Raw genomic sequence first — 17,346 nt, 5'->3', positions numbered from 1 at the left:
AGAAAAAAAATGGAGGAAGAAAGAAAAAAGAAAAAAGGAAAACTCCACAGAATTGCAAAAGCCCAATGTAGAGGCAAAGGTTTATAACAACAATAGAAAGTTTGACTGAATATACACATATACATATACACCCATAAGCAAAATCAAAGCAGTCCAAAAAAATAAAGTACAACAGATTGACCCGGCGAACAGAGGAAACCAAAAATTGTATTTACCATAACAAAACTAATTAAGTTCAAACTGAAAAACAAAACTAAAGCAAGGTGCCAATTGGGAAATAAAGCAATGAAAATAAACTAACAAATATGTCGATAGGAAAGGGGAGAAAGAAAAGAAAGAAATATTAAATATGCAAAGTTAAATAGAGGTAGATAAAGAAGATTTATATAGTAGTTAAAGATTAACTGCCAGGGGAAAAGAGCACTAGGAAAAGCAAACAAAGGAATAAATGTAGGGGGAAAAAATGCTTAAAAAGCTTAAAATTAAAATAAATTAAAAAAAGAGGAAACTCCATTGAACTGCAAAAGCCCAATGTAGAGGCAGAAGTTTACAACAATGATAAAAAATGTGACTGAGGGAAAAAAAGAAAAGCTCAAAAGCTTAATTGGATTTCTTAGTGCCAATAAAATCAACAACTACAACAGAGGGGGGAAAAAAGAAAAGAAAAAGAAAAAATAATCTAGAAGAATCTACAGAACAAGTCAAAAAATAAGAATAATAAATGTCTTTCTTTAGTCACTGCTGTCACAGTCCTTTCTCTCGCTGGGGGTCACAGTCCACCTTATCTCCCTAGGATGCCCCCCAACACTGTGTTGATCTCTGGACCTGCTGCGGGGGCAGCTCAGATTCTAATCTGATCCTACTCCTGTGTGTTCTTGCCTCCGATGTCCACAGCTATCAGAACTAGTGCATTTGCTTTTGTGGGAGCTCTCAATGGCCTTTTATATATTCCATAGACACAGAGTTAGTTGATTATGTGGATTTAATCTGCAGCTTGTACAGCTGATGGGAAGGTTTAGGGTCTTCTTCCTTAGACACACTGCCCTGGGTTTCAATTGTGGTTTGATTTCTACCTCTACATGTGGGTCGTCCACTTGGGTTTTCCTCCTGAGGCTGCCCTGGAAGGCTTGGGTTTGCCCCTGTGAGGGCCAGGTGTGGAAGTGTTGTAGCTGCTTGGACCATAGGGGTTCTGGCAGCACCAGGTACTCAGGGGGGGTCTGTGGCTAGGGCAGCAGGAAATATAGTGCTCTAGAAGGGTATGGCAACCAGTATTAGCCAAAACCCTCCAGTACGCTTGCCTGGAGAACCCCCTCTCTGACAGAGAAGCCCAGCAGGCCACAGTCTACAGGGTCGCAAAGAGTCGGACACTGCGGAAGTGACCCTGCATGCATAGATACAAGACATTTTTTGCCTGTGGCAGCTCTGCGCCAGTGAGAGTCGAGTGTGAAGATGGTGTAGCTGCTTGGCTTGTGGGGACCCAAGTGTTCAGGGATACATACCGCCTCCACCGTAAGAGTTATGGTCCTATCAGAGTCTCTTTTCGAGCTTCCTGTAGCTGGAGATCAGAAGGCCTCTTTGGCCAGTCTTTGTCCCTAGCTCTGCTTATTCAGGTACTTAGAGGGCTCCCTTGCCTGGGGTCCTTCTCTGTTGTTCGGTACATCAGGCACATAGAGGGGACCCCATGGCTGGGGTCCTACTCTGTAGATCAGCACATCGGGCATTTAAAGGGGCACCCTGGGTGGGGTCCTACTCTGTAGTTCATTGCATCAGGCGTTTGATAGGCCAGCTTCTCTATTGTTCACCTCCCCATGCTGGTGTGTGGGGAGAGAGGCTGTGGTGATGGCTCCACCCCCTATGCATGACTCAGCAGTATCGCCTTGCATCCATGGCTGCCTGGCTTTCCTCCACAGGCATTTGCCACAGCCATCTCCTCTCTCACATCCCCTCAATCCGTCTATCCACAGTCAACAGCAGCTCTTGCTGCTCCACAGTCCCTAAACACCAGCTCCCAGCTGCTGTGCCATCCAGGGGACCAGCGTTCCTGTCTGGGGTATGTGTGGCTGCGGCAAGAACCGTCTGATTCTCATTCCATTTAGGCTGCCACAGATCAGCTGTTTCACTCTCAGCCTTAAAAGTTTCTGCTCTGACTCAGACAATTGCCCCAATGTGGGGATCGGACCCCTGCTTTAGTTTTAACTGCTGAGGGCAGGTCCAGTCCTACTAACATTCCTGTTTCCCCGCCTGGTTCCTGCATCCTACCGAGTTTTGCGTGGGTCTATGTATTCTTTTCCACTGGTCAGGTACTCTTGTCCGCTCTCAGCTGGTGTTTGGCATGCACTTCTGTGTCTGAAGGTGTGTTTCTGATGTATCCGTGGAGAGAGATGTACTCCACATCCACCTACTCCTCCACCATCTTGTTCTCCTCTCTAATTAACTTTTAAAAGCTAAGAGACAGTTCCTCAAAACCTGAGTTCTTATGTCTGAAAATAACACATTTTCTTTTGTAATATAAATTTATTAAAGAAGATTAAGTTATTAAAAAAAAACACTTCATGTGTATATGTGTGTGTAAACATGAAAGTTGAATTTATGGCTTAAGTTGTATGACAAGACTTTCTTACTCAAGCCATTTTATTTTTACTCTCAGACACAATAACAGAGACTAATGACTAAAGTTTTCCAGATGTTGGCTGAACAGGTTTGTACTGGAAATAAAGATCATGGAAATTGGTGTATTACCTTGCAAAACAAATCGCTATTAAGTGTGTGAAATCAGTTGTTTTTCAGAACCTCCTGTTAGAAATAATCTTGACAGTATTATATGCTTAGTAAACTCCTCCACAGGTAAATTCAAAGGCAAATTTTGACTTGTTCAGATGATCATATATTTGGAATCTGTGGCCTCACTTACTGAAATTTATTGTATTGTTCTAAGAATTTTGTGATGCCTTAGGGAAATAAAATCAGTATTTCACTTTTGAAGACTAAGTTTAATTTTTTAAAAATAAAGAAGTTAACTTCTAAATTTTACTCATTTGTTCCTTTTAAGTTCAAATGAACTTTCAGTTAATTAATTAATTAATCTTTATTGAAATTTTGTAATATATCAGAAAAATGTTGCACAATGCCCTCCTTAGCATATTCTAACAATTTCATATCCCCTTACTTCTAGGAACAATGGTTTGTTTTATAATTCACTCATATCCATTTCAGAATGAAAGGCCATATTTATGGGAAATGACATTTCAAAACTTAGAAAGGGGAAGAGAATATTCATGAGGAAAGAGTGATTCATTTTAGAGAAGTAGTTCTGTCTGATGCCCAATAAATGAGCTAAATATAGCTTATTTCTCCATTCAGTGAAACATTATTGACTGCCTACTATGTGCTAAGCTCTATTTTCCCATCAAATTTACCTTAGCAGCACAGAAAAAAATCCCTTCCCTTACAAGAAATTTTAGAGAACAGAGTAACAAAACATGGGAAACTATAAGGTAGTTTCTTCAGATTATGAGAGGTTCTATACAGAAGGTAAATGGTAATACAATAGAAAGTTACCAGTAGAGAAAGAAGATGTTACACCTATTAATATATTGTAAGTCAAGGAAGGTACTATAGTCTGTCTGTTGTAGCTTAGTTCCATGCTCTCTGGTTTAAAGGTCCTGCATATCACAGCACACACACATTTTTACTTTTTTTTTTTTTAATTGAAGGATAGCTGCTTTACAATGTTGTGCTCGTTTCTGCTGTACAACAATATGAATAAGTCATAATTATATATATGACCCTTCTAGGTCATCACAAACACCAGGCTGGGCTCCCTGTTTACACAGCAGCTTCCCACTACTTATTTATTTTACACTTGATAGAGTATGTATGCCAACACTACTTTCTCAATTTGCCCTACCCTCTCTTACCCCTGCTGTGTCCACAGGGCAATAAACACATGAAAAGATACTCAACATCACTCATTATTAGAGAAGTCATCATTATTAGAGAAATGCAAACCAAAACTACAATGAGGTATCAACTCACACCAATCTGAATGGCCATCATTAAAAAAATCTACAAATAATAAATGCTGGAGAGGATGTGGAGAAAAGGGAAACCTTCAGTACTCTTGGTGGGAATGTAAATTCATAGAGCCACTATAGAGAACAGTATGGTTGGTTGGTTGGTCAGTTTAGTTGCTAAGTTGTGTCTGACTCTTGCGACCCCATGCCAGGCTCCTCTGTCCATGAGATTCTCCAGGCAAGAATACTGGAATGGGTTGCCATTTCCTTCTCCAGTGTTGTTTGGGGCAAGTGCCTAATTCAACCAACATGTATGGAGTTGCTACTGCAGACCACGATGGTGATGGTGTTAAGAAAGCAAAGGCCGCCGAGTGGCTCTTGTAAATAAGCGCTCTGCTTTTTACCAGGGTTTTGTTTCCCAGTTGTTTGCTGTTGTGCTCAGTCTTCTGACTCTTTGCAACCCCATGGACTGTAGCTCAGGTACCTCTGTTCATGGAATTCTCCAGGCAGGAATACTGGAGTGGGTTGCCATTTCCTCCTCCAGGGGATCCTCCCAACCAAGGGTTCGAATCCAGGTCTCCTGCATTGCAGGCAGATTCTTTACTGTTTGCACTACAGAGAAGTCCAGGCTCCTGCATGAGGACACTTTAAAAAAATATATTAAACATTTTGTGGAAGTCTCATAATTAACATTAAATTTAAGCTGTTCCATTTAGGCTGAAGTGGAAAGTTCCTAAGTCACGTGATCAGTTGTCCCTTTACTCCTGATGGGGACCCCAAGGCCTTCCTTTGGAATTCTGTGTTTCCAAATTTGAAAAGAATTGAACTTGATGATATTTATTCATCTTTGACACTACAAGCTTTAACATTCCCCAACTGTCTATGCGTCTTGCCACCAAAACCTACTTCCCTTAAAACCAAGTTCTTCTGCCAAGCTGATGATTAACCTCTCCATCCAAAACCTTATTCCTTTTCTTGTCCCACCTCTGTTTCCCCCAGGACTGAGGAAGTACAGTATGAAGATTCCTTTAAAAAAACAGGAATAAAACTACCATATGACACAGAAATCCCACTACTAGGCATATACCCTGAGAAAACCACAATTCAAACAATACACATGTATCCCAATGTTCATTGCAGCACTATTTAGAATAACCAGGACTTGGAAACAACCCAAATGTCTATCTACAGATGAATGGATAAAGGAGATGTGAAACATGTATAATATGGGATATTACTCAGCCATAAAAGGGAATGAATTTGAGTCAGTTTTAATGAGGTGGATGAACTTAGAGTCTATTATACAAAGTGAAGTAAGTGGGAAGTAGAAAAACAAATATATATTGTTGAGTCTTAAAGTCATGTTCTACTCTTTGCAACCTCATGGACTGCAGCATGCCAGGCTTCCCTGTCCTTCACTATCTCTTGCAGTTTGCTCAAATTCATTTTCATTGAGTCGATGACACCATCCAACCCTCTCATCCTTTGTTGCCCCTTCTCCTCCTGCACTCAATCTTTCCCAGCATCAGGGTCTTTGCCAGTGAGTCCACTCTTTGCATCAGGTGGCCAAAGTATTGAAGCTTAAGCTTCAGCATCAGTCCTTCCAATGAATATTCAGGGTTGATTTCCTTTAGCATTGATTGGTTTGATCTCCTTGAAGTCCAAGGGACTGCCTAGAGTCTTCTCCAAGACCACAGTTCAAAAGCATCAATTCTTTGGTGCTCAGCCTTCTTTATGGTCCAACTCTCACATCCATACATGACTACTGGAAAAACCATAGGTTTGACCAGACAGACCTTTGTTGGCAAAGTAATGTCTCTGCTTTTTTATATGCTGTCTAGGTTGGTCAAAGCTTTTCTTCCAAGGAGCAAGTGTCTTTTAATTTCATGGCTGCAGTCACCACTTGCAGTGATTTGGGGCCCAAGAAAAGAAAGTTTGTCACTGTTTCCATTGTTTCCCCATCTATTAGTCATGAAGTGATGGGACCAGATGCCATGATCTTAGTTTTTTGAATGTTGAGATTTAAGCCAGCTTTTTCACTCTCCTCTTCCACTTTCATCAAGAGGCTCTTCAGTTCCTCTTTGCCTCTAGGTGAGTGATCACACCATGACGGTTATCTGGGTCATTAGGATCTTTTTTGTATAGTTCTTCTGTGTATTCATGCCACCTCTTCTTAATATCTTCTGCTTCTGGTAGGTCCATACCATTTCTGTCCTTTATTGTGCCCATCTTTGCATGAAATGTTCCCTTGGTATCTCTAATTTTCCTGAAGAGATCTCTAGTCTGTCCTATTCTATTTTCATCTATTTCTTTGCATTGTTCACTTAAGGCAGCTTTCTTATCTCCTCTTGCTATTCATTGGAACTCTGTATTCAGTTCGGTGTATTTTTCCCTTTCTCCTTTGTCTTTTGCTCCTCTTCTTTTGTATTTGTAAGGCCTTCTCAGACAACTATTGCTTTCTTGCATTTCTTTTTCTTTGAAATGCTTTTGGTCACCACCTCCTGTACAATGTTACAAACCTTAATCCATAGTTCTTCATGCACTCTGTCTACCAGATTTAATCCCTTGAATCTATTCTTCACTTTCACTGTACAATCATAAGAGATTTGATATAGGTCATACATGAATTTTCTAGTGGTTTTCCCTGCTTTCTTCAATTTAAGCCTGAATTAAATTTGTCACTTCACTTTAAACACCTGCCTTCATGACTAATGGCATTCAGATCTTATTAAAAAGCTCTTTCACCTCTCTTTGCCATATATCCTCAAAAAGAGATAGTGAAGGTCTGGCAGTGTCCATTCTATGTTTCAAAAGTGGACACTGTTTTGAGTCTATGAAGTATTTGAGTAACTGACTTGCTTAGGTAAGAAAACAGACACCTTTTTCTCAGTTAAAACAAATGCATAGATTCTTGCACAGATACTCTAGAGCATCAATGCAGAAGCAAGTACGTACTATTTAGAGTTGAAGTATCTATTATTTTGAAATATTTAAAGTATGCCAGTCGACAAACTGGATGATTAGTAATGTTTTGTACCTTTCTGTGAACTTATGGGTCATCCTTGTATCCTGTTTTGAGAAGTCATTGTTTCAATCTTTATCTAGCTTATTTTTTATTGAGATATTATTCCTTTTGCTAAAGATTTGCAGTTCTTTACATATTCTGAATACAATCCTTTTTTAGATGTCCACCTTACATTTGCATTTTTGCCAGTTAATGATATGTTTTCTCTCTTTGTTAAGAGTGTTTGTGATAAGCAGAAGTTTTTAATTTGGGGGAAGTCTAATTTATCATTTTCTTGGCTTGTGTGACTTCTGTGTCCTATCTAAGGAATATTTTCCTACCCCAATTTTGCAAGTATTTTCTCCATTTTTTAAAAATAAATTTTACAGTTTTGGTTTTTATGTTTAGATCTAGGATCTATTTCAAGTTAATTTTTATATATTTTGCATAGTGAGAGTTAAGATAGTTCATTGTTCCATGTGGATATACCCTCACTCTTTCATAAAAATAAATTGGCCTTTTGTGACTAGCTTGTCAATTTCTACAAAAACTTTGTATAATTGATTGGTACCAAATCTGAGAAATTCAATTTAAAAAAATGACATTTAAAAAGTAATTAGTAGCAATCTACCAGTATGATCTATTTCCTTTAATTACTCTTTTTAAATTTCTCTTGACTTTGGTCTCACAGTGCTTCAGTGGCATCCATTCATGTGCTTTATAGTCTACTGTCCACATCACAATTAGAGTTGCCTTTTCAAAATGTAAATCCAATGATGTTTAAAATATTTCAGTGGTTTCCCATTATTTTGGGGTATTAAGAACACCATTCTTAAAATGCCAACATAGCTCTGGAAAATTTGGATATGATATTTGGGTAATAACTTAGTTATTACCTTCTCTTGGAAATCTTGTAGATCACACTGAAAAAATCAAATTACCTTCTTACACATTTACATACTACCCTGTACCTATTCTGTACCAGACTAATGCTGTCATTTCATATTTATTTTTGCTTTTTTGAGTAATATCTATCCACCAATTGCAGAAAGAGTCTGATTTTGCTCATCATTTTCAACAGTTATTACAGTACCTAGAACACATGATGCACTCAATACATATTTCATGAATGATTATACAATGTAATCAATTAGCAGTGAATTTATTGGCAAGAAAGGTAAAATAGTTACAACCCCACAGACTGTAGCCCATCAGGCTCCTCTGTCCATGGAAGTCTCCAAGCAAGTATACTAGAGTGGGTAACCATTCCCTTCTCCAGGGGATCTTCCTGACCCAGGGATTGAAAACCAGGGCTCCCTCTGGAGGCAGATTCTTTATCATCTGAGCCACCAGGAAAGCCCAAAATAGTTAAAGGGATATTAGCCTTGAAAAATGCCTATTTCCAAAAAAAAATTTAAGAATTGCCTAGAAAAAATATAAAATATCTTAAAACTGTATTTAAATTATTTTTTCATGGAGAATCACAGCTAAGTCACTACAACAGAACAAGAATTGTAAAATATAAAATATTTGTGCTAACAACATTCAGCATTAAAACGTAATCTAACTACAAGAATATTTACAAGGCACTAAAATTATCTCTAAGAATAAAATTTTTATTATTTCCTAGAAAATATCATGGTGACTCCAGAGACTCAGAAACCAAACAAAATCATCTTTCTGTGACTCAGTACTGGATGGGTTATTGGAATCTGTGACCAAAATACATCTGTGGAGACAAACACAAGCTCAGCCTTATTCTTTTCCTTGAGCCAGCCAAGCACTGCTAATAAATCACCAGAAGCAGCAATAATGGGGTATGTCTGTTCTGAGGATCTGCTGTTCATAATGAATTTTCTTAGCCCTTAAAATATCTATGAAGCAACCTGCTGTATTTTTCTCTTTTAAAAATGAGGTAACTGCCATTTTAATTCTTCTGAGGTAGACACACAGCGCAAATGAGGGATGTAAAGCATCATTGACCAAAATATCTTCTGTAGAACGTGAGTAACAGGTGAGATGTTAACTGCTGTACTTTATAAAGAAACAAAATTAAGTTTCAATCCCTGATAAAATAAGTTAAAAAATGAAGTATGTGTAAAAATGTTAAATTAGTTTATTGTGGGGCTTCTCAGAGATGAGTTTAATATTTTAGTATGCATTATATTCTTCCCTAAAGAGTTAAATAGCACACAAAGTCCCTATATTTATTTGACCTCTTGAAATATTAATATATTTCAAGAAACCCTCATGGTCTGTGGAATACAGTCTGGGAAATTGTGATATTATAATGTGCTTTTAAACCATAGAAACAAAGTATCAGTATTTTCTTCCACCGCAGGCGTCACCTGCCTTGAACACATTTGGAAAAGGTGTTGAGGGAGAGGGGCTTGTTTAAATACTGAGTTTTAAAACAGACTCTGGATGCTCTCAGTTTGATCCCTGAGTTGGGAAGATCCTCTGGAGAAGGGAATGGCTACCTGCTCCAGTGTTCTTGCCTGGAGAATCCCACGGGCAGAGGGGCTTGGTGGGATACAGTCCATGAGACCAGGACGAGTCAGACACAACTGAACGACTAATTGCATACAATGTTTCAGGTTCGCCAGATGAATAAATTTTAGAGATCAACTGTACAACATTGCTCCTATAGCCAGCAATACTGTATTGTACACTTAGAATTTTGTCAGGACCATAGACATCATGTGAAGTGTTCTTGTGCCAAAAAACAAAACAATATAAAATCAATAAGATAAAATATTTGTGAGCTCAAGGTACACACAATTTGGAATCAAAACAAGCCTCATCTGACACCAAATCCTGTGTTCTTTCTACTAAAGCCTAGTTTTATTCATTTCACTGTCTTTTACTAGGAGGCAATTCCACTTAACAGTTAAGACCATGGATTCTAGATAGAGGTGGCTCAGAAATAGAGCTTCATTCCAACAGTGGTGGGATGTGTGAACTTGCAGTTGACATAACCTATCTAAACTTCACCATCTCCATCTATACAAGAGAAAATATATAGGATCACCATGAGAATTAAATAAGAGGAAGAATGTAAAAAGACACAGTGAGCGCCCCCAAATAGTTACTACCACTATGCATCCTGGCTGCAGTTGGACAAACTGTCTTATAAAGCAGTTTTCAGTTAAGCCTATTTAACTTTATTTATTTATTTATTTTGGGCCATGTCACATATGATCTTAGTTCCCTCACCAGGGATCAAACCCTCGCCCCTGCAGTGGAGGTGCAGGGTCCTATCCACTGGACCTCCAGAGAAGTCCCTAAATATAAGGGTTTTTTTTGTTTGTTTTTTGATAGTTTAAATTTTATTTAACTTTTTAAATTATATTAATCATAATACACTTCAGTTGCTATCAGTTCAGTACAGTTGCTCAGTCGTGTCCGGCTCTTTACGACCCCATGGACTACAGCACGCCAGGCCTCCCTGTCCATCACCAACTCCCAGAGTTTGCTCAAACTCATGTCCACTGAGTCATTGATGCCATCCAACCATCTCATCCTCTGTCTTCCCCTTCTCCTCCCGCCTTCAATCTTTCCCAGCATCAGGGTCTTTTCAAATGAGTCAGCTCTTCGCATTGGGTGGCCAAAGTGTTGGAGTTTCAGCTTCAGCATCAGTCCTTCCAATGAAGATTCAGGACTGATTTCCTTTAGGATGGACGGGTTGGATGTCTTTGCAGTCCAAGGGACTCTCAAGAGTCTTCTCCAACACTAAAGTTCAAAAGCATCAATTCTTCAGTGCTCAGCTCTCTTTACAGTTTTTATACATAAATAAAATACGGAGAATTGAGTTTTTTATTCCAAAAAGTCAAGCAACATATTTTTTATATGAAATATTTAGAAAAAACATGTTAAATAATTTTATTTGCAGTTTATCTTGATCATTGTTTTTAATTATGTTACCAGGGTTTATTAACCTGTTAAAGAAATTCATGACTAGATAGATTTTAGAAAATTCACAACCCTTAAATCATAAGCAAATTTTTATCTGTATGTAGCTAACTTCCTTGCTGAGAGAAGATTCACAACTTTTTCCAGATTTTTTTATCCATTAAATTTAGTAATCTATTTATCTGTTCGCTTTGTTTTGACATAAGTTATATGGCAAGAATATGTTTGTTCTATATAAATGAAACTATTTTGAGGTTATAATAGTGTCAAAATTCCCAGGTTTCTTTGTCTAGACATATAAGCTTCCAGGCACCACCTTTCAGTAATTACTAGCTTTACAGAAAAAGTCAGGTATTTTTAAATGTTTCAGTATTACAATATCAATTTCAGTCTCAACTATAACCTCCTCTAGAAAGCTCCATGGGCTTCCCAGGTGTTACTATGGTAAAGAATCCACCTGCCAATGCAGGAGATGTGGTTAGATCCATGCAGTGGGAAGATCCCCTGGAGTAGGAAACAGTAACCCACTCCAGTATTCTGGCCTGGAAAATTCCATGGACAGAGAAGCCTGATGGGCTACAGTCCGTGAGATCACAAAGGTCAGATATGACTGAGCACACACGCATGCAGAAAGCTACTTTTTGTACTTCTCCCAGGTAGAATTTATTCACTTTCCTTTGCATTCCTCTGGTATCCTAACGAAACTTCTATCATAAATTCTGTGATACTTCACTGTATTTTCTTGCCCTTCATGCATCAGCTTAACTACTGTTCCTTAGGGAAACTTCTCAGACTCCTATAATAAGATTAAGTCTTCAGTGTGTGCTGCTATAGCTTCCTAGGCTTTGCTTGCATAGCAGTTATACTGGTGCATTTATATACATCATTTTCTATTTTATATCTCTTTCCAATCAGCATATAAAGTAGGAAAAAGACTGTGTCATTACTTTTGATGGTTTTTGTTCCTTTGAAGTGAACCCAGTGCCTGTCACACAGCACGCATTCAAAAAATGTTTGAAGAGGAGAAGAAGGCGGGGAAAAAGAAGGGAGGGAAGAAGGGAAGGAGGGAGGGAGGAAAAAAGGAGGGATGGCTCTGAATGGAGTTTTCCACCAAAAGGATAAGTTGAGTGCTCTTGGGGTGGGAGATGGGGGAGGGAAAGAGCATAAAAGTCTTGCAGACTATCTCTAGATGGAAAAAAAAAACAACAGCCAGACCAGTAACAAAAACAAGTACCTAGATTATCGACACTATAAAATAATCCTGCACTCCTTTCCCATTCAAAAAAAAAAAAAAAATGCATCAGAGCTGCTTCTCGAAGTTACTGACAGTACATGCACACATCCCCTGATGACTGGGGGGTTTTGCCCGCCCATCCCCCCCACAACGCCACACATACATCTCAATCTATCTTTGTGCAAAATGTTTGTTCTTTTCTTACAATTGGTCACTCTTGTTTACAAAGTTGGCCATGCTTATTATTATTATTTTTTTTAATTTAAATGTTTGGCATCTAATCTACTTACTGGCATGTCCCCGAGGGCTGGGCTAGGTTGTGGACAGACTAGACTGAACAACAGCTGCTGGGAATTCTAAGCTCCAGAGGCAAAAGCATAAGGCAATCTGGGGAAGGAAAACATATAGATTTCATATACCTAGAGGAAACAACAGCAATATTAGTGTTTTTTTGCTTGTAAAATGAAGGATACAAAGGTGGTGAAAAAAATAGTTTTGCCAGTCTATCTTTCACATGGGTAATTGGGAGGCTGCTAGGAATTTTCAAACATAATATAACAAAATCAAGAAACAAAAAAGTTCCTTTTCATCCTCACAGAGGCTCTGTTGAAGCTGAAATACTTGTGGGATATTAGGAATGAAAAATGTCAGCATGCACACTGCCCAGGCTCACTTGGTTTATGGCTCCCACCTCGTGGCCGTCGTGACTGCCCAGTCAAAGAGCTTCTTTGTCCCTGGAGCATTGCTTTGCAAAGACAAGAAACATCCCCAAGCATCCTCTCACTTTGACATATAGGTCATGGCATTCAGAGAATAATGCGAAGGGTTGCCCAAGTGCCAGTTCCTTGAATCTTTGGGACATGAGGCTACTTAGTACAGGGTCAGCTAAGCCTTTTGCTCCTACAGATTTCCTTCCTGAATGGAAAGTCCCTTTTCAAGTGAAAAAGACCTGAGTTATTGAGTTGCTTGAAATGCAAGGCTTGTAAACAAATAGAAGGCCAAGAAGTGAGTGTGCTGGAGTGGGGAAAGAGAGGGACCTGTCATTTGAAAGCCTTAACCAAAAATATGTACAAATGATGTATGTGTGTGTGTATGTGTGTTTTGAAATCCACAAGACAAATGCCAGTCCTTTAATTCAAGGCTGAAATGATCCAGACTTTGAAATGCGCACACATTTTCCTGATGTTTTGGTAGATTGAGAAACTTGATTTAGAGAGAAAGACGAGATTGACATGGGCATTCTGCCCTCTTCCATAAATTCCCCTGCATCTCCAGCCTCAAGTCAGACCCTAGAGAGGAAAGATGAGTTCCTGGCATGGGTGTGGAATGCAGAGGTCTAGTTCTTAGAGGTAAGGGTACTGCAACTACAGCTCTTTCAAAGTAAATCATTTCTAAGCCCAACTTAGTGGTTTACGTTTGTTAAAATCATGGCACTCTACAAAGACTGTTGCTTCTTCCTGGCTACCTGGTTCGAATGGCAGCCAAGCCACTTTGTTGAAGTCAGACCTAACTAGTCTCCCTGTGCATACAGTGCCTAAAACCCATGGAAGATAAGAAGGGTCGATGATTTTGCATGAGATTAAGTCATGATTGAATAGCATGGCAGATGCTTAGGTGGCATGAACATGTGACATGTGACAGAGGCTATGGCCACTGTCAAACCTGAAAACTTCAAAATAAACTAAAGGGCTAATAAAGAGACAGGGTTAGAATAAACAAGGACACTTGAAGCCCAAGCAGTGAGCAGCACTAGTCTTCATCTTCATCTGAGTACCTTTAAACAGTGATCTAATTTTTCTGTGACTGAGCTTTCTGCCTTATCTGTCCAAATATCTTTTTTTCGGCTAGAAAACAGAGACCAAGTCCTCCATTCTATCCCTCAAAAAAATGCCAGGTACTGCTCTAAAATATTTGATCCTCTCCCAGACCTCATAAGGTGAAGAACTCTTGTTTTAGCTTTTTAATAAGTTCACATGACTTGTTAGTGGCAAAGCAAGTAGAGTACTCTGTCTTTACAGCTTCCTCAACAAAAAACAATCATAAAGCTTGCCATTTTGTTCTACTTTATTTTTCCCTTACTTATGTCATGATAATCACTCTTGAAATTATAATGCATCTTGCTATGCATAGACAAAGGGTATAGAGGTTGAAATAACTCATCACCTATTTCACCTGTTGTCTTAACTTGAAAAGAACTCATTCATTTATGCATGCATGTATGCATTGGTTGATTGATTGACTTATATACCAGATGTCTTTTTAAAAAAAAAAAAGTGTCTTTTAAAAAAATCTTTTTATTTATTTTGGTTGCACTGGGTTTTCGTTGCTGTGCAGGGGCTTTCTCTAGCTGCACTGGGCAGAAGCTGCTCTCTAGATGTGGTGCACAGGCTTCTCCTTGTAGTGGCTTCTCTTGTTGCAGAGCACGGGCTCTAGGGTATGCCAGCCTCAGTAACTGTGACACATGGGCTCAGTAGTTGTGGTGCGCAGGCTTAGTTGCTCCGTGACATGTGGGATCTTCCCAGACCAGGAATCAAACTCGTGTCTCCTGCATTGGCACCAGGGAAGCCCCAGTTATCCCTTTGTGGAGGAAGTTTGACTACATGTTTTTCAAGTTGAGATATTGTTGACTTGGGAAGTGGGGAAAAGAATAGGAATAGGTTTAAATTTTTTTTTAAAAAGTTTTCAATGGATTCTGCTTGGAGAAGAGAAGTAAGCGGTAGTAGGTCTAAGATGGTGTAAGACATTCTGGGCTTAAATAAATAGGCTGCTGTCTCTAATATTGATCAGCCTTCCAGCCGTGGTTTCCATGGAACCACTGAGGGTAGAGAAGAGTAATATGGTTGGAGAAATTGTATTCTTATTTTCCTTAATCCCACAGGCGGGGAGAGGGTGGTATCTGGCGCTTGGAAATTCCCTTCCATCATAGCAAGCACTAAGCACAGTAATTGGTGGTGTCTGGTGTGATTTTGTGTGACTGGGGGCTCTTTCATTCCTTGGAAAATGCAGACACTTCCATATAAAACGAATAGCACACTGCATGGTTAGTATCCATAGATTTATATCTTGCCCACTGTTCAATTAATTAATTTTCCCTAACCCATTACCTCACAGGCCTCATAGGCTATTCCCTTCCTGTCATTTCACTTCTCTGTTTTCTCTTGGCCCTCTTCCATCTAAATTCAGCAATCTTCTCAGGGCTTTTTACTGTCTTTTCTCAGCTCTGTGTTTTTACTCATAACTGTAGACAGAACCTCTCCCGGGCTCAATCTGATCCATAGTCTCTTTCCTGACTCTAATAACTCCAAGATATCTTTGATTTTACAGGTGGCATTCAGGCAGTAAAAATCTGGATAAGTATTTACAAATATCTAAATCTCTACTTTTCTAAATTTATAATTTTCAGTATTTATAAATCTCTGTGCATGCATGTTAAGTCACCTCAGTCATGTCTGACTGTTTGCAACGCTATGGACCATAGCTACCAGGCTCCTCTGTCCATGGAATTCTCCAGGCAAAAATACTGGAGTGAGTTGCCATGCCCTCCTCCAGGAGATCTTCCTGACCCAGGAATCTAACCTGCGTCTCCTACATCTCCTGCATCGGCAAGCGGTCTTTACCACTAGTGCCACCTGGGAAGCCCTTATAAATCTCTACCTTCTTAAAAGTAAAAGACAATACTCTTTTACATACTTATTCATTGAAAATAGTTAACAAATATTATGCAACTGCTATGTCCCAGGTACTGTGCAAAACCCTAGGAATAAAATACAGAACAGTTAAACGTAATCCCAACTGATGGAAAGTTTAAATACTAACATATTTGATCACTAGCATTAGCTGGTTACTAGAAATAACATTTTAAAAGTGGTTTTTAAAAAGAATTGTTGCTGTATAAATGGTAGTACATTTAATAGATAAATGATGCTAAAGCTGAAACTCCAGTACTTTGGCCACCTCATGCAAAGAGTTGACTCATTAGAAAAGACTCTGATGCTGGGAAGGATTGGGGCAGGAGCAGAAGGGGACAACAGAGGATGAGATGGCTGGATGGCATCACCGACTCGATGGACGTGAGTCTGAGTCAACTCCAGGAGTTGATGATGGACAGGGAATCCTGGCGTGCTGCGATTCATGGGGTCGCAAAGAGTCGGACATGACTGAGCCACTGAACTGAACTGAATAGCAGTTTTGAATTCTTCTAGTCATTATAGAAAAATATCATAAAGTTCTTGCAAGTCTTTAAAATCTCAAATCAATACATGGCTTTCTCCTACACCCAATGTGTCAATATCTTACATTAAAACATTTTTAAAATGTCTAATAATTTTTTCTATTTGCAGTTGGTTTAGTAAAGTTTCATTTTAACCAAATCTAATTTTTTAAACCTAACTGAACACTAAGGGGTTATTTTAGGCTTATAACTTTATTCCTAACACAACAACATAGCTCTGTTGTTTGCTAAACTAACATAAAAAATAGAAACCTACCTAGATTTGCCCTATAAACTATTTGTCTTCCTTGCATAATTTTTTGAAAAGAAAGAAATAGTCAAAATGTAGGTATCATATAGCATATATGCTCTATGTCATATAGCATATAGCATCTGTAGGTGTCATAAAGGTTTAATGGGATAGTCTAAGGTTTCTTATGTATTCTCAGGGAATCCAGTTTTGCTGTTAGAGAGTCATATGGGACACTCTCAGTTTTACTCCACTTTCTCATTACTTTATCCCCAGCATGGGACAGGGTGCCATGCTTGTGGTTGGTATGCAGTACATGCTAACTCCCTTCATCTTTTAAAAAATATTTATTTATTTGGCTGTGTCAGGTCTTAGAGGCATGTGGGATCTTTGTTGTGGTATGCAGGCCACATGCAAGCTCTTCATTGCAGCCAGCAGGCTTCTCTAGTTGAAGTACACATTCTGTAGTTGTGGTGCGTGGGCTCATAGCACAAGGGCTCAGCTGTGTGTGAGCTTAGTTGCCCCATAGCACATGGGATCTTAGTTCCCCAACCATGGATCAAACCCTTGTACCCTGCATCGGAAGGTGGATTCTTAACCACTGAACCATCTGGGAAGCCCCTCTCTTCTTCACCTTTTGGTTAAAGCAGAAATTGGTGATGTTGTAGCTGTATATATCACAATATCGTATCAAGCACAGTGCACTAATACGATTTTTGAGTT

The 17,346-nt window shown here is 39.0% G+C and overlaps 1 long non-coding RNA gene across 2 annotated transcripts in view; it reads left to right on the top strand.

Annotated features, from left to right (window-relative positions):
* The window catches only part of LOC112579202, a 79,441-nt gene that overhangs the window by 31,267 nt on the left and 30,828 nt on the right, over nucleotides 1–17,346 (top strand). Inside the window, exons 3-4 of one of the 2 annotated variants that reach the window (XR_006640048.1) lie at nucleotides 8,648–8,834; nucleotides 8,963–9,031. This is a non-coding gene — a long non-coding RNA (uncharacterized LOC112579202). The remainder of the gene's footprint in view (nucleotides 1–8,647; nucleotides 8,835–8,962; nucleotides 9,032–17,346) is intronic. The other variant, XR_006640049.1, reaches the window with a different exon arrangement.

The sequence above is a fragment of the Bubalus bubalis genome, chromosome 15 (assembly GCF_019923935.1).
Source record: "Bubalus bubalis isolate 160015118507 breed Murrah chromosome 15, NDDB_SH_1, whole genome shotgun sequence".
Classification (NCBI taxonomy): domain Eukaryota; kingdom Metazoa; phylum Chordata; class Mammalia; order Artiodactyla; family Bovidae; genus Bubalus; species Bubalus bubalis.
The sequence above is the reverse complement of the archived record's forward strand: the minus strand, read 5'-3'. Positions and strand labels throughout refer to the sequence as shown.